This window comes from Gavia stellata, chromosome 1 (assembly GCF_030936135.1).
Source record: "Gavia stellata isolate bGavSte3 chromosome 1, bGavSte3.hap2, whole genome shotgun sequence".
In the NCBI taxonomy this organism is placed as follows: domain Eukaryota; kingdom Metazoa; phylum Chordata; class Aves; order Gaviiformes; family Gaviidae; genus Gavia; species Gavia stellata.
Genome location: NC_082594.1, coordinates 34,237,899 through 34,262,724, shown reverse-complemented (window position 1 = coordinate 34,262,724; position 24,826 = coordinate 34,237,899). Strand labels below are relative to the sequence as shown.

Here is a 24,826-nt window from a genome sequence, read left to right as displayed (position 1 = left end):
GAGCCTAGGCATCAAATGCATTAATATAATTTCAGTAACATATTTCAACTAAAAAGAAACTACAACTGAAAAGCAACAGAATTGGTTTTAAAACTTCCCATTTACTGAAAAGATAATGAAAATAGACAAAACAGCTTTAAAATTCGCTATGGCATCTCCTACACAACTATCCCGGGTCCCTAAGTTTGCCAAGCAGGTTCGACTTCAGCCTTATGTATTAAAATGGGCAGAATTTGCAGAACACATCAACATGTATCAGGACTGTAACAGCTGCTAAACAGGAAAATTTAAATTTTGAACAACTGCCAAGTATTAAAACTCAGAAGCTATTTACTGACATCTACTCGTGGGAACAACGGTGAAACCCTAGCAAAGAGCGTACAGAAGCTTATCTGCCTGACAGCTCATCCCTTTCTTCCAGCTATATCAGTGTGTCTAATAAAAGAGCCTCTTTTTTTTCCATCAACCTCTTCTCTCTTAAATGTTAGAATAATTTGAAATAACTCAGGCATAAGTCTGCAAACTTTCACGACAACTGGCTTTGAAAATTCCCATCTCCATTCGCTGCCTTCTCGGTTGTGCTGATGCAACGACTGTTCATAAGGCCTCGCCGTAAATCAAATCACTGGAATTGTTTCAGGCACCACAATCCAGCCCCTAAGTACAACTATGGAGGGGATGAACAATAGCAGGATGTTAAGAGAGAGACGAAAGAATGAATTCTCTTATATAGGTTTTGCCAGTGAAAAAAATATTGCCAGAACCACACTCCCAGCTGTCAACATGTGAACTTCAACAAGATAACGACACAGGAAAAGTCAGAAGAGGGAATGTGCTGGAAAGCATTTAGATCCATCATCAACCAGTTCTTTAGTCTTTAGACAGTGACAGACCTGGAAAAAAAACCCACCCAAACCCCCTTCTAAACACATGGTCCCATTCATAGTCTTCTTTCAGATTATAAATTTTTACCACAGTCACTTAGATCCTGTACACTGATGATTAACATTACAGGATTCTGAAGTCTGATACAGTTTTCACAACTGACAGTGTTATACTCAGCGGATACTCTTGTATGTATTACTGAGATCTTTTAGGCTTTAAACACGTGTTTGATTAGGAACTGGGACTGACCAGGTTTTGGAAAGCAGAGGAAGTGAACCTGGACAGGCAGAGCTGCAGAAAACAGCAAATGAAGCTAGCATATATTCTGGCCTACACAAGTGACAAAGTGTAAGTTGGTTTATGTACATTGTGCAGCAAAGCACATGAGAGACCTTCCTTTGCCTGTACTATCTGACTGGCAATGATTTTCTTTTTTCCAGCTCTTCAGTTTTCATCAAATTCAGCATTTGTTCCCACCAAGCCCTTAAAGCATCTCTGATACTGTGTATTCCAGCAGATTTTTTCAAGTTTCATATTACTTACAGATAGATGCAAATAATTAAACGTCAGTGAACTGGGCTACATAGAACTTCACTTTGTTCAGCTCATACTGTGTTTAAAATAATAATTCATCACAAATAACTCTGCAGCCTACAAAAATGATTATTTTCAGTCTTTTGGAAGGAAACATGAAACCTGCATTAAAAATTAATCCGATAGTCATCCTTCCACAACACTTATTTCTATAAATTAAGTTTCCCTCATTAAATAAACTGCGCAAACCCAAATCCTTCCTAGATATTCCCATTACCCTTTAGTCACTGAGTGCCTCTGTCTTTCACTTTGAGATTTCTCTTAAACTTTACAACTAGATAGCTCTAGCAGTTCCTCCACAGCCCCCAGTGCACCAACAAGCCATATTTGCATTACAAAGACAGAGCTGAAAAGCTAAGCATGGCTCCTTCACTTATAACAGGACAAAAATCAGGCAACAGTTTCTCCCTTACACTTAAAAGGTACCATCACAGACAGTATATCTGATCTGGCAGGGATGTCAGATCCAAATTACTGGGTAGACAACAATTTGCTGCTTACTTGACTGTTAACAGCTTCCAGCCTTTTCAGAAATATTTTCTTTATCAGTAGGGAAAAGACATGCAACCTCAACACTGCTTACAACAAGACTTGTAATTACAGCAGCCGCACAGAAATAGAGAAAACACGTATTGCACACAAAATTTCAGACCATCTCTTTGTAACTTCAGTAACCTCAAAGGAGTGATAGGGCCTGCAAGAGGACATGCAATCATCTTGAAAATAAAATTAATTTTAAAAACCACCAAAACCCGAATAATAAATAGTATTCCTAATAGCAAGGTCCCAAATTCACAGGAGCACAGGAAGCACCATAATGAATGTCTCAGGTGCTGGGAGGGCAAATATCCCTAATATTATCTCTTAGTCTGCCTTTAATAAACTACAAGATTGTCTAGAGCTTTGAGATTTAAATCTTTCTACCAAAACTATTATCGTTGATTGTAACTGGGAATACTCCTATTATTCATATACAGTGTATTCATGAATATTGCTAAGTTAAACTCAGTTACATTCCATAGCACATGGAAATTATGAAGTATTTTTAGTAATCCTACATTTGCTACCATTTCATTTTGCTGAATTTCTTCTTGTTCCTAAGGTTACTCATCCCAACAAAGGGCTGAAAAGTGCTGAGCTACCTTCTTCAGGCGCTTGTTTCACACATTGTTAACTTGTTCCCTTTTATTCCTATTTTTTTAAGATAAATAACCCTAGGTTTTTTAGTAATTTTCACAAATAAAATATTTTGTATTCAAAAATTTTTTAAGGCATTTTATGGTTATTAATTCCTCAATGGCTTCGTTCTTGAGAAACCTTTGAGAAACCAAACACATGTTTAAAGAAATGAGCTGGTCAACTAATAAAAAGATTTAAAAAAATAAAAATGAAGATAAATGGTATTAAAGGGTGTAATTAAGAGCTTTAGTGAGTACTCCACCAAGAGAATCACTTGCTGTCATTCTAGCTCCCTAATTTACAGCTGCTCATCACTCACTCTGCATTCAGTAGTTTTGTTGCTTTTGGCATTCATCCAGAAAAGTGCCAGCTACCACAGGCATATGTCACCATTTCCAAACGCCACTTCTGCGCTGCCCAGGCCCATCATCTGTCTCAAAGGTCACCAGAGGATATTCGAGGACAGTTCAGGTCATCCTTCCTAGCACACGCAAGCTCAAGGTCAACCCCCTATCTCATTATCACACGCTGCAGGCACACTCCAACACACATCAGCCTTGGCAACCCCTGACATGGATATGGTTTGCTTCAGCGGGAGGACAAAGCCATGCAATGCAGAAACAGAAAGCATCACAAGACAGTAATAAGCCGCTTGATGCAGAAGAGCAGTTCTCACAGGTACAGGCTGCGGGACTGCTCCTTGCCTCACTGCCAGTGAAACACTTTGAAAGAGAAGCTATGGAAAGCCACACTAAGCGTCCCTGCAAGCCTGTGACGGAACTCTGCCCTTTCCTCTCATGCAACAGTCACGAGCATAAGAAGAAACGGGGATGGTAGCGCAAACTGGACAGACCAGCAGCCCATAAGGTGGTAACCTGCCTCCAGGCCTCCCTCGGGCCGCCTGGCTGAGGGGAGAGCAGGGCTGCCCACATCCCCGGGCCCGGTGTCAGGGCCTGGGGGTTGGCCGGGGCAAGGGAAGCCGGGGGAGGCTGTGGGGAGGCCCGGGCCGGGCCGGGCCGGTGGGCCAGGGGTCGTTACCTGAGCCGTGCAGCGCCCTGACCTCCAGGCGGCCGCGCCGCGCCGCGGCCGCGCTGCCGCCCAGTACCTGCCGCAGGAGCAGGCGGATCCTGCGCGCGGCGGGGCCCCCGGCCCCGCCACCCAGGCACAGCACCCGCGACTGCATGGGCCGCGGGGAGACGGCCGCCGAAGCGGGCCGGGCCAAGGAGGGGAAAGGAAACGCCGCGGCACAAAGTCCCACCGGAAACTAGCTCCGGGCCGACAGGCGGCCGGGGCGGGTACGGGCCGGCGTGGGCCGCGGGGGCGGCGGCTGCGGGCCGAGCCTGCCTGTGCCGCCGGGGTGCCCGGGGAAGGCGGGGAAGTCTCCTTTCCCCCCCAGCCTGTGCCGGGGCGGGGGGAACCTGGCCGGAGGGGGAGGCAATGTCAGGGGGAGCCCTGGACCCCCTCAGCGGGGGCCGCCGCGGCCGCAGGGGGAGGCGATGGCAGGCGGAGCCCCAGGTCCCCTCAGCGCCCCCTCAGCGCGGGGCGCCGGGGGGGCTGATACCTCCGGTGTGTTCAGTCAGGAGGGCTGGGGCGTCAGCTCCGAGGTCGACGTGATTTTTTTATATGAAGGAGGCTGAACTCCATAGCTGGAAACGTTTAAAACACCTTGGAAAGCAAGGCGTGGGTAGCGGTGGCTGAGGTAAATTCATGCGCCAAAAGCATTTCCTACCTCTGATTTCTTAAATCCTGCTGAATTCATGGGCCCTTCTGTCCCAGTGCCACCCCTCACCTCTGTTCTTGGGATTGAGTTATTCTATACTTTAAGAAGAATTTGAAACAAGTTACTCAGGAGTGACGTTTTGCACATGCATAGCTTAGATGTGAGATTTTTTGTAAAACATGATGTTATTGAAATAGATTTCAAAACAGGCTTGTTTCAACTAAAGTTACTGCTCTTGGATCTATGTGTAAGCTCGGGAGTAAATTTTAGAATAATTTGTGAAAGGCTGAAGCTTTCACGATAACGAACTAAGCCTAGTTTCAAGGAAAATCCTGTTGAGACTTCAGCACCAGTAAAAAGATGGTGAGGGAGCTTAGCAGAAGGTAGAAGCCAGGGTTGAGTCACTGTCTTTATCACCTCTACTTCAGTTTTTAGGTATCTCAGTGTCTGTGGGGCTGGGAGAATTTTTCTCCAGTATATTTCCCATTTCCTGCATGTTTTCACCATTGAAAAATTATCCCAGAGGACAACCACTAAAGAGTGAGCTAACCTTCCATTTAAACATAGACAACTTAGCCTTCTAAGTCCCCAAAAGATACTATGAATTACAAATGTTGATCTAGTCCTAGATGCATTTCTGCACCTCAGTATTAGTTGCTTTAAACACTTAAGAGAGGTGAGATTTCATGATCTTCAGTGTTTCCCTTTAGGTAGAGTGTTGGTTGGATATAAATTCCATTCTTAGTACCTAATATAGGTCCATGAAGCTGCTTTCTGGGTATAAAGCAGGGTAAACTAAATTGAAATATCCTTTTATGGATATTGCCCTAATTTCTTGTAAGCTGAAGATCGTGAATGCTGGAGGCTAAAGATAGGCTAAGTAACAAGAAGGTCTGACAGAACAGAGTAAAAGGTCAATGAGGCAAAATAACAATGGAATAATTTATGAATACATCTTACCAATCTGGGATATTAAATTAGAAGATTACGTTGATCCTCTTATCATAGCTATAGAAAAAATAATAAATAATAATAAATTGCAACAAGCATGCAAGCAATTAAATGCATAACCTGAATACTGAATAGATTTTATGCTATGCTCTAAATAATGAGACATTTCAAAATTTTCTACAGATTCACAGTAATTTCACACTGTGAATGTACAAAGCCTCCTTTTAACCTCCGTGCGTGTGTATATATATACACACCTGTCAAGCTAAATGCTTTGAATTTCAGCCTTTTCTGAGTCATGTATCTATAAAATGTTTTGCTTTTTAAAGCATTGTCTTAAAATTCTGAATTAGTCAACTTTTCCGAAACTTTGAATTCAGCCTTGAGTTCAGCCTCCGACTTTGCATTTGCAGCAAAAGGAAACTATATTTACTGATTTTTCAAACCATTGCTGAGAAAGTTATAATGGAAACATTGTTATCTCTGTGCATAATTATGGGGAGGGAAATTTTGTTGAATATATACCTACGTACATGTATACACAAACAATTAGATGCACGACTTAAATGTTGCATTGTTTTTATGCTATACTGTCAGTCATGACACCACTCGAAATTTAGTATCATTTAATAATGTGAATGTATAGAACCTAGTTTTTCTTGTATATACATGTGTATACCCACATGTGAAATTTCATCTGGCTATACAATATTATATTATTGCTTGAATATGGCATCTGCTTCACTTGCTCATTGTAACTTATGCATATATGCTTTATATATCTGGTACTTGCTCACTCCTCTCTATGGAAAGCATGATTCTGTCAGTGGTTCGGTGCTGTCATGAAGTGGAAGGATTTAGCAGTCTGCATCTGGTGTGTTTGTGAAGGCTTTCACAGATGATTTACAGCACTGGTAACAAACAGCTATTTCATATTTTCATTCCCTGGTTTAACAGCATTCTTATTTGGAACGTGAAGTTTCTTAACAAAAATACTTTTCCTTTGATTAAACAGAAAAGAACTTATTCCAAAGAGCGAGAGCTCAAAAAGCATCTCTGTGAGTTGACAGTTTCCAGACTGTTCTCTCTAGTAGCTGTCAACTACTTTGCTATATAGCTCTAGCTGTAAGACTAAATTAGACCCAGGTGCAGACTATAAAGAACAATGCATCATCTCTGCCTAGTTGTAGTCAGTTCTCCTACACAAGAACAGAGAAGACAGCTGAGATGAAATCCTGGCTTCATCTGAAGTTCGTAGGAAATCTCCCATGGAATGCAGCAAGGCCTGAGTTTTACCCAAATGGTCTGGCTGAACTACAGTAATAGAAGTAAGTCAATCTTCATTTACCGTTAAATCTTTGTCTAGAGGGTAGGTCTAACATTAGACTTCTTTGAAACTATGTCCAGAAAATGTGAAGAGGCAAAAGAGGAAGTTTATTAGAATTCATACAATTCCCTAGTGGTGTGGGTTCCATGTGGTGATACTAACAGAGAAAGTCAAGCCATAGAGGCAGGCCTTGCTTACTGATAATTTTCATTCCTAAGATCAAGAGGTTACTTTGGTATCTTTTTTAAGTTAGGCAAAATTAGATTCCTTGGTTTAAAATTTATAGTTGTTTTACCAAATTATCTGTAGGCACTGATGGCTTGCTTTAGATACTAGATGTAGAAAGAGTCTGGCTTGTTTTCTTCTGCTGTGTATCAGTTTCGAACAAACATAAGTACCGATTTCCATGGAGCCACACTAATTCACTATAATGAGTCTTTGTAATACTAGAAGGTGCTTCTCTTGTGTGGAATCGATTGGGAACAATATAAATCAAATAACAATGGAAATGCACAGCTGTTCCTTTGTTGACTTGAACCCTAAATTTCTCCCTTATTTTAATCCAAGTTGATTTAAAAAATGGATCCACCAATAAGATACCAAGGTTTTAATGTAAACTGTCTTATCTCCTGGTTCTTGCTAAACTAGCTTTCATTCATAATTTCTCTCTTTGCATCTAATGATTAGAATATCCACCTCTTCCTTCTGCACTATTATAAAATAGGCAAGAGTCAAAGCTAGATTTTGTTCTACAACTGGTGTGTGCAATAGATTTTCCACCCCAGAAGAACGTATAATTACTGCCTTTTTAATTAAGGGTTGAAAGGTTTTTGTTCTCTGTATGACAATGTCTTTCAAGAAATTAACACCCACTCCATTTGCTTTCTTAGTATCTGTTCAGACCCCTCTGTCTCTGTGTTATTCTGTGCTGTTTGCACTGTTACACTGAACTAAAACAGCAAGTAAGGATAAAGTCATTACAGATCTTTGTAAGAAATAATGACATCGAGTAAGGAGGTTCTTGCCATCTGATTGCTCACTGGAAGGTTGGCCTAACAGCCTCTAGCTACTTGGAAGTACATTTCTTGAAGATCATTATTGCAGCCATAAAACATGTATTTTATTTTTTTTAAAGTAACATAGAAGATAAGAAAAACAAGTACTCTGCTGAGTGGTACTGCATGTTCACATCTGTATATGTGTTACAATAGAAATGCTCAGAGAGTATAAAGGCCATAAATGATGGCATCTGTAATTTTTTATGCCAAACTCCATCTGTTTTCAGTAGTTTGTAACTCCACCATTCTTTAATAATTTGGACAGAAATTTCTCATGCTGAATTTCTGCCTCAGGCTGAAGACTTCTTTTGAAAATTTGAACAAAAATAGCTTAGCCACTTCTCAGAAAAGAAGAAAAGGGCGTTTTACTCAGGAGCAGCTATAACCCTTATGTGACTGGGAAGGCTACACAACTGAGCAGCTGCATCACATGAGGGAAATGCTTAATACCGTCCTTGGTGCTATTGGAGAGGGAGACTGAGGGGAGACTAAAGCAAGTTAAAACCTCTGTCCTGCCTGATACATCTGCATCTGGTTTTACCCACATGAAAACAGTTCTTAAACTAGGAGCTTCACCATTCCCGAGCTTTAGAACCAGGGCTAGAATTCTGCTAAGAGAGTCATTCTGGTTTCAGAAAGATGCTTTTTGATGGCCCCAATTTTTTGCTGAATCACGAGCTTCTGAAAACTGGGCAAATGTATTATAGTTTAACAGCTAACTCATCATATTCTGTTTGTATGAAGTATGACATTGGCTAAGAATGCATCAGTTGAGCCAGACTTCTCCTCTTATTTCTCCTTGAAGGCCAGGGAGCACTACAGACAAAGACACTCTCTGATGTGCTTTCAGTGCTCCTCCTTTACCCACGCTGAGGAAGCAGAGGGATGAGGACCCCGACCTGAAGGGACAGTTAGAAAATGGTGAATTAAGCACAAGGAACCCAAAGGGGAAGATGGGGGAGGATGAAGCCACTGGATGGATGTAGGCTGAGAGTAAAAAAGCTATACGAACTAAAGTAATGAAGGATGAGGTTAAGACAGGGGCTGAAAGCACCATGACCACTGTTTTGCAACTCCTGGACACCCCTGGAACGCCCAATATTCTGCTGCTGACAGAAATAGTTGCGAAACCTACTGGAAATATACTGACCTGATTCACTCATGCTGTTAGTCTCAGTGGTAGGGGGATCTCTGCTGTCCTGCTGATGCATTATTGGGACTCTGGGGCAGGAGGATTGTTTCTATTTGATTTCTGTAATTGTTGTTTCTTTTTAACTCTAGAAAACTACAAAATGCTCCAATAAACTAATATAGCAGTTTAGTGATTTCAGAACTGCATGAAGCCAAGTGTTCAGGAATTAAATGCAAAAATGGTATGGTTTGTTAGGTTATTGAAATTAAACTGCTGTTGATATGAAAACTTTCATACAAAATTAGTGAGATGATCATAAACTGATTTCATTGGCTTCACAGGTATTCGTAGCCTGATACAGCCTAACATGCATTAACAATGTGTATGTAGGAGCTAATGGAGTTAGGGAATAGTAGCATAGCATTAACACTAGAAAAGACAATGACCCCTTCAGGAAGAGAGAGACAGAAGATCCAACCATCGAGATCCTGTCCCTCCTGCTGAAGAGGACAGCACCTGGGCAGTGCCTACTTCAATCTGAGGAACTCAGATAAAACACAGGAATGTGTGTTTTAGAATCATAGAATTGTTTAGGTTGGAAAAGACCTTTAAGATCATCAAGTCCAACTATTAACCTAACACTGCCAAGTCCATCACTAAACCTTGTCCCTAAGCACCACATCTACATGTCTTTTAAATACCTCCAGGGATGGTGACTCAACTACTTCCCTGGGCAGCCTGTTCCAATGCTTGACAACCCTTTCAGTGAAGAAATTGCTCTTAATATCCAATCTAAACCTCCCCTGGCGCAACTTGAGGCCATTGCCTCTTGTCCTATCACTTGTTACTTGAGAGAAGAGACCAACACCCACCTCGCTACTACCTCCTTTCAGGTAGTTGTAGAGAGTGAAAAGGTGTCCACTGAGCCTCCTTTTCCCCAGACTAAACAACCCCAGTTCCCTCAGCCGCTCCTCGTAAGACACATGCTCCAGACCCCTCACCAGCTTCGTCGCCCTTCTCTGGACACACTCCAGCAACTCAGTGTCTTTCTTGTAGTGAGGGGCCCAAAAATGAACACAGTATCTGAGGTGCGGCCTCACCATCACCGAGTACAGGGGCACGATCACTTCCCTACTCCTGCTGGCCACACTGTTTCTAATACAAATTAATCGCCAATGTAGGGTATCAGCTCATTTGTGGCTTATTTGATTTAGCTGTACTTGCATCAAACATATGCTCATTGGCAAAGATTTCTGGTGTCCTTCCCTGCGTCCTTCATGGTTGTCATGATCGTCTAAAACAACTCTTGTATGCTCTTCGCCCGCCCCAACACTGATGTAAAATATCTGCTAAATAAACTTCACTGGTCCTTATTTGGTGTTTTACTTTATAACTGGGGTGGGCTACAACTGTACACAAAGCCGTTTAGTAGAGTGGAAGTGTAGTATTTGGGTAAAACGTGGTAGTTCCATCCCAGTCCCATGTACACGTACCCTAAAGCTTTTCTGGACTTAGCCCACAACTCAAAGGCAGCCACAAAATGTTAGTAGAGCTGTTACATTAAGAGCTAAGCAACATATCTGATCAAACTCTTTATCTGTTTTTATGTTGAAATGGTACGGGTTTTTTTTCCTAAGTTATGAACACCTTGGTTTTTCCTAACGTTTATGTCTTGACGGATTGCATTTTGCTATCTACAGAATATTGCACAGAATAATCTCTAAAGGGTCACTGGCAGCATGTGCTGGTGACACAACATCATCAGTAAAATGCCAAAGTTCCTGAAGACAGAATTAATCTTACCCCCTTATAATTCGGTGTCGTCCCTGTTAAGCGTGGGCTAATTGCATGTATCACAAAGGTTATTTAAATTTCAATAAATTGTGAGGCAATCTCACAAGCTCATGTTTGCTGTTAACGAACAAAACTTAACTTTACTCTAGCTGCGGAACTTGCAACATTAGTTCAGTAGGGCCTGAGGCCATTTGTGGGGCTTACACAATCCCAAAAGATGAAAATACTTATTGCCTCATTCCTGAACCTTTGAACTCTCTGTAGGCATTACTTTCATGAAGAATCATCAACCTGCCTGGCTGGTCACAGGGTAGAGCTGTGGGTGACACAGGGTGAAAGATTTAGCCCAGAATGAAGGCTGAGGTGAGCACCCAACTGTTCCATTTAGACACTAATATCCTCAATCCTTGCTTAAGGGAGCTGCCAGTGAATCCTCTGCTGGCATATGTTCTGGATCTGACTAACAGGAGAGTTCATAATCAGCAGCCTGACCCCTTGAGCTTGTCAATGTAAATAAAATACACAAAATTGTCCCTTCTGTGCTGTCATCTGTGGAAAGAGGCGTTATGGCCTGCACGTCATGACTGCATTAGCATTACATGAACACTGAATGAAAACCTTCACAGGCTATGCATGCACAGAAGTGCAGATTTAAAATAGCTCTAAATGACCTGGTCTGAGATTTGAAATCCCACACAGAGTTGCATTGATATAATCTCTTGTGTTTAATATACATTAGAATGAATGAGATGATTATTTTTTTCTGGGAATTTTAACCTGAAAATTGGTTAAATCTGTATTTAAAGAATGACCTAAAAAAATCTTTAAGAAATTAAAAAAACCAAACCAGCTGTCATGAGGCCATGATGAGATTCTCTTTCTAAAAGAAAAGACCTTGAAAATGTTTGATATTCATCTCTCATAAAGTCCATATCTGAAGTGAAGTACAATCTTTACTTTCTCAGGACAAGACTATTTAACACAGGTCCTCCAGGGAAACTCTGACTTGATTAGCATTCTCTTAGTGTTTTCAGTAGAACAGCATCGTCTTTTACAAAATAGACAAAGACAAACCTTATATAATCTGATTGTTGTTTCAACTATTTGTTTTGCTTCTCCATTATGTTCAGGTGAAACAGTTCAAATTGAAAATTAGAAACATTAACTGCACTAAGTGAGGATAGATTCCAAAAGAAGAGGCAGGAGATATGAAAACCTCTTTCTTTTTAGGTCAACCAGAATTTCAGCGTGTGTGAACACGCAGCTTACTTTCACCTGCTCTTTTTGATGTACCGTAGCTAACTATATAATTTTATCAGACAGTCTGTCTGGGAAGATTCAATTTTATGACAAGTGAAAGAAATGTGAAAATGGTAATTATGAGAAAATTAAAGTAATGCAGTACATGTTTAGCTCGTACATTAGAAGGTGGATTTTTTTTCTTTCTTTTACGAGGGGCTGTAGGGTTTTTGCTTTCTAAAATAAACACTTTTAAAGCCCCCAGTGGAGCCTCTTAAAAGATCTCAAATTCCTCTGAATATATTTTCAGAATTGAAATACAGTATCTGTCTGTTTTGGAAGGAGTAACCCAGCCCATCTTGACTTTCCCTTGCTGTCCTGAACAATGGTCCTTTGCTGTCCTAATATCTTAAATGGATTAATGTTCTAAGAATGCTTAAATGGGTTTTTGGAGCTTTCGTTTACACTTGGGACACTATTCTTCTTCATTCACAATTCCTTTCGTAGTGTTCAGCATTGGTTTTGTCTGAAGATCAATTTAAGGACATCTTAAAAGCCTTGCCTTCATTTCTACTTTTATTTTCTTACTTCATAGTATGCTGAAGTAGTTCAAGAGCACTGCAAAGCATGTCAGATACAGTTTTGTCTTCAAAAGCTAAGAATTTAAGGGCTTAACCCAGTTTGCATGCAACTAGTCAGTCATACTTTGATTTCAAAGAATGAGTACAGTTGTTCAAGTGGGTAGGCATTAGCAGAATTGGTCCATGCAAAACAATAAATGAGTTGTGTGGTATGGAAGCAGGTAGTAGGTTATGAGGGGGAAGGTACTAATGCCCTCTTACACTATTTGTCATACTAAATCAACACCTGAGATCCTTTCCTAGGTAGACATACAAAGGGGAGTGGGAATAAGTATAAGCTCCTCTCTCCACTCTTTGAGGTGGTGCAAGATGAATCAGCTCACTGCCATGTGAGGCAACGCACCCAAGTAAAAGCGTGCTAGCTCAGTAACTCAGTATGCAGTAAGTTTTATTGTTATCGTTCTTCATTATTATTCCCATTAGTACTAGAAGGGATTTGAAGAGAAGGTGGGAGTCCAGCGAACAGGGAACAAACGACCTGGGCATCACTTCACGAGCAGTTATGGAGTGCAGCTCACAGCATTTATCTAACTTTAGATTTAATTGTGCAGCTAATTGCTTAATTACAACAGAATCTATTTAATGTCCTACTTGAACTGCAGTGCTGTCTGGAATGAGCACGGAAGGCAAGAAAATCAACAGTACAATTTGAATGTATTCACAGGAAAAAAACGTGCTCTGGAAGAGGTGTGCCTCTTCGGACATAGCAGTACCAGTAGTCATGAGCTTTTCCTTCTTCAGAACCACATTTATAAACCTGAAACCTTTCCTCTGACTATAAAATACTGCAGTCACAAAGGCGTTTGGGAGCCCATGCTAATACCAATAATATTCAGCAACCGCTATCAGTTCTTAGCACCTTCTTCCTTTCCCACCTTCTGCTTGCTGAGTCTACTTCTTTGGCTGCCCTGCCTTTTGTAGCGTAAGGTCTTTGGGGCAGGAAATAGCCTTTTTGTTGTGGTTTATAGGTGTTAAACACAGATGGGCTCTGACCGACCACAGAAGCTCTAAGATCATAATACAGCTAATACAAATAAGCCCAAGACAGATTCTACGTTTGTTATAATTAAATATACTTTTTCCCCAAATTAGAGAGGGATCTTTTCAAAAATAGAGTAGGCCATGTTAACTTTTATCCATCAAGCACTAGTATATATCTATGTCACTGAAAGATTATACCTGCTGGAGGCTTAGAAAAGGCATTCCATATTTGTGACATGATTTAACTGTACCTAGCCTTACTTTGTTTCACCAGGTCCTAATTTAGACCACTGAAAAGGCTGCTTTACACAGACCTCCATTCTGAGCCAGTCCCTGAACTGATTTGAGAGACAGAAGAATGACTGAAAACCAATACGGTATAATTATATTTCTTTAAAGTGAGAAGAGGATTGCGAATACTTTGCATGAATTGTAGCCCAGACAACTGATACCTGGGGCAATAGGAACAAATATAAGCTTGAAAGACGTAGTCATCAGGGATAGAATAGAGGCATTACTGTGTATAGATTATTCAATTATAATAATACAATTGTAGCTACACAGTACAAGTGAAGAAAAAAGAAAAATTCAAGGTTAAAGACTCTGCTGACACACAGAAGGGGTAATCCACTAGAGGGAGACAAATTGAAGAAACCATTGCACTGACATCACCCAAAAAATGAAGTGGAAGAAATAGGAATAGTGTGTACAATTAAACAGTAATCCCTATTTTTTTTTTTTATTAATGAGTAATTTACTCATCATTCTTACTTACTTCCTTGTCAGTATCACGAAATCTAGATTTTAATTTTAATTTCTCGCTAAGTGTGTTAGCTCAGGCAAAATGTTGCTGCTAAAACTATGACGTCTATATTTCACAAACCCTATTTCTTGGTATTGGAAAGATTTCTCATTATTAACAAGTCCATGTGAAAGAGCCATCATTTAGATTCCTACTGTTTCTTGACAGAAGGAATGCATAGTGCAAAGTATGTTTAATGATAGCAGTACTTCAGATTGCTTTTGTAGCTCCAGGGGTTTGTAAACAATTATTTAGCAATCTTTTAATTCAACAAGATTGACCAACATACAAAGTCTTTCTGACAAATAGGCAAAATAAAGGATTTTAGTACAAAACTGACCAATACATAAAGTTGTGGTGGATTGATTCTGGCCAACAGCCAGTACCCACACAGATGCTTGCTCATTCCCTATCTCTTGCGAGAGGGGGGCGAGTGGCTGTGTGGGTGTTTGGCTGTTGGCTGGGGTCAGCCCACCACAGTGCTTTCAGACCCAGTAAAAAAGTCTTCCTTATCTCAGCAAAGTTCTTGATGCTTTATTTGGTGACAGTTTATATCCTGGGTTGCCTTGAATTGCTCTAACCTGAGCAAATTGAAATTAGTCATCTAAGTTTGAGCAGTCAACAGAAAGACCACCTTCTTATAGTCAGAGAAAAAAAATAGACACCCTGAAAGGGCAATTCATCTTGACCTGAGGCAGGTATCTGTGTTCAGATAAATTGTTCTCTTGAAACATCTCTTTTTTTCTAATGGGAACTTTGCCTCACTAGCTCAGGTCTCAATGGGTTACTTCAGACACCCAGAGGCAGGTGAGACAAAGCCAACTAACTATTTAGATCTTTATCTGATTTGAATTGGTCCTTTTTGTATGCTTTTTGAAACCTCTTCAGTAGTGTCCCCCTTTATCCCAGAATTAAAGATCATCCCCTACTTCTGCTTTTATATGGTCAGTATTTTTCCTGTGTTCTGACACTATTTTTAATAATATGTACCCCTTTCTTCAGTAACAGCTATTAATTATATTAGTTGTAGCCTGCTGTACTAATTAAGCTGTAGGCTGAGTAGGCCTAGCAAAAGAAGAAAAAACTAAAACTTCATCTGTGACCTGAGCTAAATTTTCTCATGCTTCATACGCTTACTTTCCCATTTCATAGCTAATCACCATACGTAGCCCAAAATATTTGCATTCCTCTTTCTTTGCTGATCAGAAGGGTATTTTTTGTTGAGGGATGGGAGGAAAACTTTCCCTTACTTTCTTGTCAGAACAAGATGCAGATATTGTTCCACTTCTACCCAAGAAAATCTAATAAAAATCTGTCTCATTTTTTGTAACTCTTTTACAGCATTTATTTTCATTGAGTTTTTTGGCACAACTGGAAGCCCTAAAGTTTTGAAGAATAGGAACTGTGCTCAGGAGAAGGAGTTCGGCAAAACCACTGCATGACTAAATACGCTCTCCTATGTTTTATACCTGTCCTTCTCTCCTCCCTTCCTTCTCACTTTACTCCTTCCCTCCTTTGTCCCATCCCCCTTTCCTCCTTCGTTCCTTCTCTCCTTCATTCTTCCGTTTCTCTTTCCCTTCTCTCCCCAGCCTTTTAATCTGCCAACTGTTTAACAGATTTTTCCCACATAACCACCCAACTTCTCATTCTCCTACTTTTCTTTATACTATCTCTGTTTCTCCTGCTGGACTGTATTATCATTGCTACTCGTGCATTGTACATTAGAAATCCCACATCCAAATCTAGTCCATAGAGGTTAGATTCAAAATTTGTTTGAGGACAGGTCTCAATCCCAGCTTACTGAAGTCAACAGCAGAACTTTCCCTGCCTAAGCCAACCACTCTATCCTAACTCACTTTTGAGACTCACATTAGAGAATTCCAGTAGCTTCTGAAACTTTTAACCTGAAAGGCAGGAAGTTATTGGAAAACAAGCTCTTGTTTTGCAGTCCCTCATGGATAACACCCACTTGGATGAAGTTGCCATCTGTTGTTTTCTTGGATCGTGTCATAATATGTGAAATGAACTGGAAGAGAGAGAGGCAAAACGACAGACAGATGCAAGAGGGAAATAATGTTTGGAAATTTACTGTTGAGGTTCTACAAAGCAAGAGAAGTGCATGAAATGTTATATGTTAGGTCTGGAAAAGGCCTGCTGGAGCAATAAAGGTGATTGCACCGATCACCAAAAAGTGGCCGGAGCATAAAGAAAGCTCCCTGGCTGCCATAGATCCAGCATCGTTGTTCTGTATTTCTTTTTCTCATAGTTTTCTAGGCATAAATGGGCTGAATGCTGGCAGTGGGAAGTGGGACCAGAATCATCCATTAAACCATGGCAAGAAGGACAAAGTAGAAGAGCCAGCTGGAGTAAATAACTTGGGGGCTTAATGACGGGAACTAAAAGTGTGACATTCCCATTAACCTCTTCCCTTCAGCAAAGATACAATCTTATAACCTGCCTCCAGTTACAAGACAGGAAAAGAGAGGAAAAGTTGAGGTATAGGGTTATGATCAGAAGTTTCATCAGTTTAGTGATACCACATATATTTTCACTTAAATTTAAATAAACTTAAATTTAAAATAAAGTGTTTTAGGATTCCAAACAAAATAACATCAGTTCTCTTGGTGCAAATGAAATAGTGTAGTTTATACCCATTAAAAAAGAAGCATAGTTTTCTCTGTTTTTCTCCCTTCAGCTATCAATGATTACATACCTGTAATACATAAAGAAGATACGTAATGTGCAATATTGCATAAGACCCAAAATTGGTATATTGTACAGAAAGTACATTTCCTGAAAATATTTTCAGAAATGTTTTCATAGCAAATGCTTCACCAAGCTGTTATATCGTGTTATATACAGGAAGAGAAAAACTAACACAGAGTTAGTTCATCTGCTAGCTTCTGAATTTAAGCAAACACTTAATATACCAGTAATATGTATTGCTGTTATAAGATGTTAGGCATGTCTGTAAGTAGTATTTAAATCTGATTCTCTTAAGCTGAAACTGTTTTACTGACTCAATGATACAAGCATTTCCTGAAAAAGAAGGACATATTTCCTGTATCTTGTTAATATTTGACAGCACTGATCTAAAACCAGTAGCAACATGACACTGATTTGTAAGACAGATTTTAAAGTAAGGTTGAAATTCTGTATTATTGTATCCCACGTAAACTCATTTACCGAGCAACAATTACATAATAAATTACATTTAAAACCAAAAATAGACCCTGTTGTCCTTATCTCAGTCATAGAATTAAGCAGACTTAAAAAGGAGAGAGGATCCTGCAGATGAACTCGCAACTGACAATGCTTTGTGTCCATGCGCCGAAGTTTCCTCCACTTCAAAGCTTTGGGTTCCTCAAAGAAGTGAGTTTTGCCCTCAGTGCTTAGTTTGAAAAAAAAACCAAAAACAAAAAACCAAGAAAAACTTCCTAACTAATCTTCACAGAAGGGACAAAGCTCACTTTGAGATATTGCAAGCTTTTTAAAGTTAATACCAGTATTTGCAATTGCATTGCATTCTAGTTTCTGCAGAAAGACAATGGGAAGTTTGGGCTCAAAGAATTCCAACATTTACTTGGTGTTACTCAGCCAGAACATCTTGTCTCTGAACTTGCAGTGTATGAAGTCAAATTTGTGCATAAACCTTCACAGAATAATCCTTAGTCTGAGGTCAGATGTCTGACCATGTCTGAGAGCACACCCACTAAAATAACTTGATTAATAGGACTGGAAAGAAACACATAAGCAGTATTTTCAGCAACAGGCCCCACCTTTTTGTCACAGTTTTCCTCCTCACTCAGGATAAAAGGAGATCCTTTTGCATTAACTGTAGCCAAAACCGAAATATCAGAAAATAGCCCCTCAAACCCTTTGACCTCCCACAAAAACTAAGAGCATATAGCAGGAGCCTAGACTGATCAAGAGATTAAAATATAGGCATTGCAGTAAAATAAAACAGTGAGCTCAATCTTCTTAGCTGGCCTAAGCAAGAGTTTTATTTAGCTTGACCACAATTACTAATTCCCGTTACATGGAACACCACTTTAGTTACAGAGGAGTCTTTCTTCTAACAGAGAAAGGTGCAAGAAATTCCAATGATCAGAATCACAGGATCACTAAGGTTGGAAAAGACCTGTAAGATCATCAAGTCCAACCATCAACCAACACCACCATGCCCATGAAACCATGTCTCGCAATGCCATGTCCACATGTTCCTTGAACACCTCCAGTGATGGTGACTCCACCACCTCCCTGGGCAGCCTGTTCCAATGTTTCACCACTCTCTCAGCAAAGAAATTTTTCCTAATATCCAGTCTGAACCTCCCCTGGCGCAACTTGAGGCCATTTCCTCTTGTCCTATCGCTAGTCACTTGGGAGAAGAGACCAACACCCACCTCTCTGCAATCCCCTTTTAGGTAATTGTAGAGAGCGATAAGGTCTCCCCTCAGCCTCCTCTTCTCCAGACTGAACAACCCCAGTTCCCTCAGCCGCTCCTCATAAGACTTGTGCTCCAGACCCCTCACCAGCTTTGTTGCCCTTCTCTGGACATGCTCCAGCACCTCAATGTCCTTCTTGTAGGGAGGGGCCCAAAACTGAACACAGGATTCGAGGTGCGGCCTCACCAGCACCGAGTACAGGGGCACGATCACCTCCCTGCTCCTGCTGGCCACACTATTTCTGATACAGGCCAGGATGCCATTGGCCTTCTTGGCCACCTGGGCACATTGCTGGCTCATATTCAGCCGGCTGTCAATCAACACCCCCAGGTCCTTTTCTGCGGGGGAGCTTTCCAGCCACTCGTCCCCAAGACTGTAGCGTTGCATGGGGTTGTTGTGACCCAAGTGCAGGACCTGGCACTTGGCCTTGTTGAATCTCATCCAGTTGGCCTGGGCCCATCCATCCAGCCTGTCCAGATCCCTCTGCAGAGCCTTCCTACCCTCAAGCAGATCAACACTCCCACCCAACTTGGTGTCGTCTGCAAACTTGTTGAGGGAGCGCTCAATCCCCTCATCCAGACCATCGATAAATATATTAAACAAGACCGGTCCCAAAACTGAGCCCTGGGGACTCCGCTTGTAACCGGCCGCCAACTGGATTTGACTCCATTCACCACGACTCTCTGGGCTCGGCCATCCAACCAGTTTTTTACCCAGCGAAGAGTGCACCTGTCTGAGCCACGATTCACCAGCTTCTCCAGGAGAATGCTGTGGGAGACAGTGTCAAAGGCTTTACTAAAGTCCAAGTAGACAACATCGACAGCCTTCCCCTCATGCACTAGGCGGGTCACCTGGTCATAGAAGGAGGTCAGGTTGGTCAAGCAGGACCTGCCTTTCATGAACCCGTGCTGGCTGGGCCTGATCCCTTGGTTATCCTGCACGTGCCCTGTGAGCGCCCTCAAGATGAACCTCTCCATAACCTTCCCCGGCACCGAGGTCAGGCTGACAGGCCTGTAGTTCCCCGGATCCTCCTTCCAACCCTTCTTGCAGATGGGCATCACATTGGCAAGACTCCAGTCATCCGGGACCTCCCCTGTTAACCAGGACTGTTGATAAATGATGGAGAGTGGCTTGGCAAGCTCCTCTGCCAGCTCCCTCAGCACCCTTGGGTGGATGCTGTCAGGCCCCATAGACTTGTGAGACATTTTTTGCTACGGGTTTGCCGCCGCCTTGCAGGTGTCGATTCTCTTTTGCTGAAAGAAAAAACTTAGCTAACATCCAAAATGGGAAAGGAGAAGACCCACATCAACATCGTTGTCATCGGCCACGTCGATTCTGGCAAGTCCACCACCATCGGCCACCTCATCTACAAATGTGGTAGTATTGACAAGAGGACCATCGAGAAGTTTGAGAAGGAAGCTGCTGAGATGAGCAAAAGTTCCTTCAAATATGCCTGGGTCTTGGACAAGCTGAAAGCTGAATGTGAGTGTGGTATTACTATTGATACTTCCCTATGGAAATTTGAAACAAGCAAAATACTACGTCACCATCATTGATGCTCCTGGACACAGATACTTCATTAAGATCATGATTACTGGAACTTCTTAGGCTGATCGTGCTCTCCTGATTGTTGCTGCTGGTGTTGTTGAGTTCCAGGCTGGTATTTCCAAGAACGGGAAGACCCATGAGCATGCCCTTCTGGCCTACACCCTGGGTGTAAAACAGAAATTAAGGCTAACTTAGTTAGATGGTGAAACAGTTTATTCAGATTGTTTTGTAAACTTTGTAACCTTTTGAACCTTTTTTTGTGACTCTTTACTGGATACTTACAGTGTCCAGGCCAGCGTCAAGGCTGGCTACTATATTATAGTGCACCAATGTCAGAGATAATACATTTTCTTACTATACAGTAAAGATTGTGTCCACCCTTACTGAGAGGATCAGGCTGAGAGCGTATGTTCAGTCTCTAGCTTCCGTGACCTCAGACGCTTTGCTTCATTCTTCAAAGTATTGTTTTGTACACAGCTGCCCTAAAACTTTCATAGTTAGCTTATCGAATGATTGAGAGGGCTCGGTCACCTGTATTCTGCATTATTTGCCATTCCTGCAAACCTTGTATCCTCTGGAAACAGTTATAATATAGTATGCTTGTTTGCTTTGGAATTACTGATAATAATATTATACTGCAGAATAAAAGCAAATCCCTTTAGGACCAAATAAAGCAACCCTTTAATGATAACAAGGCACCTTTCAATTAGTAGATTTTTAAACCACTGAGTATTATCTTAATTTTTGGTTGTTCTAAATTCTCAGTTACCTTGCCAAGAGGTACCAGATCAGACGCCTTATAGAGTATGCACACGTATCCACACATACTCTATGAGCTTTTGGTTTAAAGACTGCACTTCTACTTCTAGCCGTTGTCTTGTTTCCTATCGTCTCCCCAGAAGTGTGTGAGAGTGTTGGAGACTTGGATTGATATTGACCTGGTTCTTCCTAAGCTCACATCTCTGTGCCCTCGTGGTGAAAGGCTCTTTATGGTGCAAGGCAAAGCAAAAGCTTCCCATGGACTTTGCTGCTGCAAAACAGTTAAAAAAATTAATTAAAAAATCCAGACTTTGTGGACTGGAGACAAAATAGAATGAGAAATGGAAATAGAATTGTATCCCTCATCTATGTAATTTTGATAATATTCAAGTTAAATATATGATGTCTGTGTATCCAGTCTCTTTGAATCACACAGTCACTATTATAAAGCGGAAAAAAACAGGTTTTAGTCCACTGCTATCAAGTAGTTTTAGAATAAATACTATGTATTTTCACAATAGTAAGGTGTGCCCCCGATAAGCAACCTAGGCGTTCTCAAGTTCAAGGTTTCCCTACTGCCAGAAGAGGATAATATCTGCATGTTTTATTTTGTACTTGTACAAAATATTCCCTTCATTCTTCATCCTCTGTATAACTAGAATCTGGCATTTTCAGTAAGACTCGATGGGTAAGGGCTCTGAAATTCTCTTGGCACCTCTTCTTTAAATGCCACCTAACTTTATACTGTCATGTTTTGAGAATTGTGTCCTTTTTCTTGTACTTACGAACAACTAAAACTGCTTGCCTGCTCATGATCCTAGGCATTATTCTTTTTCTATTCAAATTAGCTCCCTCCTTCATGTTTCCTTTTCTTAATCTCTTTACAGCATTGCATTTACAGCCAAGGTGAAGTTGTTCATCAGTTGCCCAAGGAACCAGAACCCATATTGCTACATCAGTCATGGAAAGGTGAAGTGCCATGAAAGCTTTTTGCCTAGTACTTTCTCAGGTAGATCGTAAAATAGTAATTTCTGCTAATAATCTAATTTAAACCTCAGAATTCAGTTCCATATTACTGCATGGGTTTGCTTTAAATCCTGGTTGCAGAGCTTGCAAATTCATTCTTTTGGTTAATAAAATAAACCATAAAATAGAAACCTCTCTTTCTATAAATGCCTATAAAATAAAAACCTGGAAATCACATTTTATGTGTATATTTTTATATAGGCATATAAATTTTAGTAAAGATTACTCAGTCCTATTCTGAGCTGCTTGTAGTATTTTGAAATCTGGGTTTTTTGCAGCAAAGTAAAAAGTGCAATCACTTTGTTTGTAGTCACCATACCAATGACAGGGATATTTTTAAAAAGTGTGGTGATAGATGAAAAGCAATGCATGATAACGCCAAATTATACCACCTACATTGTACCACTTGACACATGAAATATACTTTTGTAACATCCAGATGAATAATAGGTTGCAGTCTCTTCCTTTCTTCTCTCCCTTGAGATCCACAGTTTCTTGGGGGGGGATATGTCAGATCTAGCCAAAAATGTGAACAGAGAGACAAAACTTCAGTCCTGCAACACAAATGTATATCTAAATTGCTTTTATTCTTCTGATTGAGAAAAGCACTTTTTCTCTTAAAACATTCTCTCTTCCAAAGGGTTTTCATTCTACTTCTATGCCAAACAACCTGATATAAAACATAAGTTATGTATTTAGCAAGTCAGGAGCGGAGTTGTGTGGGTACCTTAGCAATGGCATTATTCTAAAAAAGAAATTATGTCCACATGAACTGATGAAAAGCAAACAGTATTTGTGGGAGCAATATCAACAACCACTAATTCTGTTTAGTCTTAGTCTTTAATAAGATGGGAGAATCTTTATTGACAGCTGGTGGGCTTGCATTTTCCCAAAATTGGAACAAAATTCAAACTTCTCTGAAAAAAGGAGAAAATATACTTTGGATCCAAAAAATATGTAGATGGGGAAGAATAAAAATAATATAGTATGTTAAGACTGATTTAATGCAAGAGGTTTATTGAGACTTTTTCCAAACAAGATGTTAATTAATATCTTACGGCAGTTGTCTTCTAAAGGGAAAACTTGCTTAGGCAAAGCAACAGATGGTACAAAATAGCATATGTGGAATTTTCCTTCTAGGTGAGTTAGGTGACAACATAGTACTGTGTTGCATTAAGGAATGTTTTATTGTGTAGCATGAAGATGATGAGTTTTGACAAGTTAACATATTGCCATTGAATAAAGGTGTTATATTCATTTAACGGAAGGAGATACATGTTATTCTCCACACTCTCCTCTGTCTACAGAGGTACTACCAAGAACACTGAGAGAGGGTTTTACAAAAATAAATTAAAATAGACTGCACTTGCTGAAATTAGCTGCTATCTTTATTTATTATTTGTCAAGTATCATAACATCACGTTTGACAACCTATAATGGCAAGGGACACACCTTAGGACTATTGCTATTTGTGCTCCCCTTTCCTTCTGTACCTGGGAGAGACTGCAATATGCATACTTAAATTAATGGCTTAAATTCAAGGATCTGAACATGTCATGCAGGCCATTTAACTATATCAAACTGGTCAATGAACGTGGCTTGGAGGGGATGAAAATGCATTCGGCATGCATGAAAGGCAGCAGATGGATTTATTGACTTCAGATGCAGTCAGGGGACACAAAGTGGCATTTATTCCTTAAGAACCAGAAACAACAGAATTCACTAGTCTGTGTATCTGTGCACTAATGCAACATATAGTGACTGAAAGGTTTACCCTCCTTATGTACTTATGTTTAATTTACATCAGTTATTGTTGTGTTCAATGTTTATGTTTCTATCCTGCTAATCCGATTTTTTGCAATTTTTTTTGTTTTGATTATTTTTTATGAAACAACCTGAATTTGGAGTCTGTTCTGTATTAAACATTACTGACTTCCAATTCTCCACCACCTCAATGAACTTTTTCTTCCTTCAGGAAGAAAACCTAAGAATTGAGTCCATCTGAAGTTGTATTCAAGATGTGGATGTGACGTACAGCAAAACATAATGGATGGATGCTAGACATAGGCAAAGAAAGAACACAAAATAACAAGATTGGATTGACCATTATTTATCAGAAAGTTGTCTGGTATGATGCCTCTGCTGCCTTTCATGTCTCTCTAATTTTCTTCTTTCTTGAACAAATAAAAATGGGTATAATAACTTTGCTGTTTTTTCCTGTGGTTTCTGGGCTTTCACAACTCTACTGTATTTTCCTAAACTATTTTTCCAGCTTACCTCAAATGGAGGTACTTTTTACCTTCTAGTTTATCACTCTGCAACTCATTTCCACCCTTGTTTCAAAATAATTCTCTCATTTGTACTAAATTTTAAATCAGATATTTCCTTGAGCTCACAGAATAACCATGATCTAACAGAAATAAACAAATTAAACACCTCACCCTTACGACTGAGCATAAACTATTTATACTGCATTTTATGGATGCCTAAAAATCACTATGCAATACCGTAATCCATGCATGAAGAACTAATTTCAGCTTCACTGCCTTCCATGGAGCTGCAGAAATGATACATTTAGTCTGATGATTGTAAGAGTGTGAAAAAGTGTGTCTTTCTTACATTCTCATTTATTTCTGTCTTCTTGTATCCACTTGCTTACTTGAGGTGGAAAGGAATTGGTATGGTTGAGTGAATTAGAAAGCTGTATGTGAAAAAGAAACCCATATAGTCTTTTCACTTCTTTGC

General features: G+C 40.3%; 1 long non-coding RNA gene across 1 annotated transcript; it reads left to right on the top strand.

Annotated features, from left to right (window-relative positions):
* The first annotated feature begins 6,371 nt into the window (after nt 1-6,371).
* On the top strand, nt 6,372-24,277 carry LOC132318145 (uncharacterized). The gene is made up of 3 exons (XR_009484288.1): nt 6,372-6,657; nt 21,943-22,024; nt 24,057-24,277. It is a non-coding gene; the product is annotated as an uncharacterized LOC132318145 (long non-coding RNA).
* The last annotated feature ends 549 nt before the right edge of the window (nt 24,278-24,826 follow it).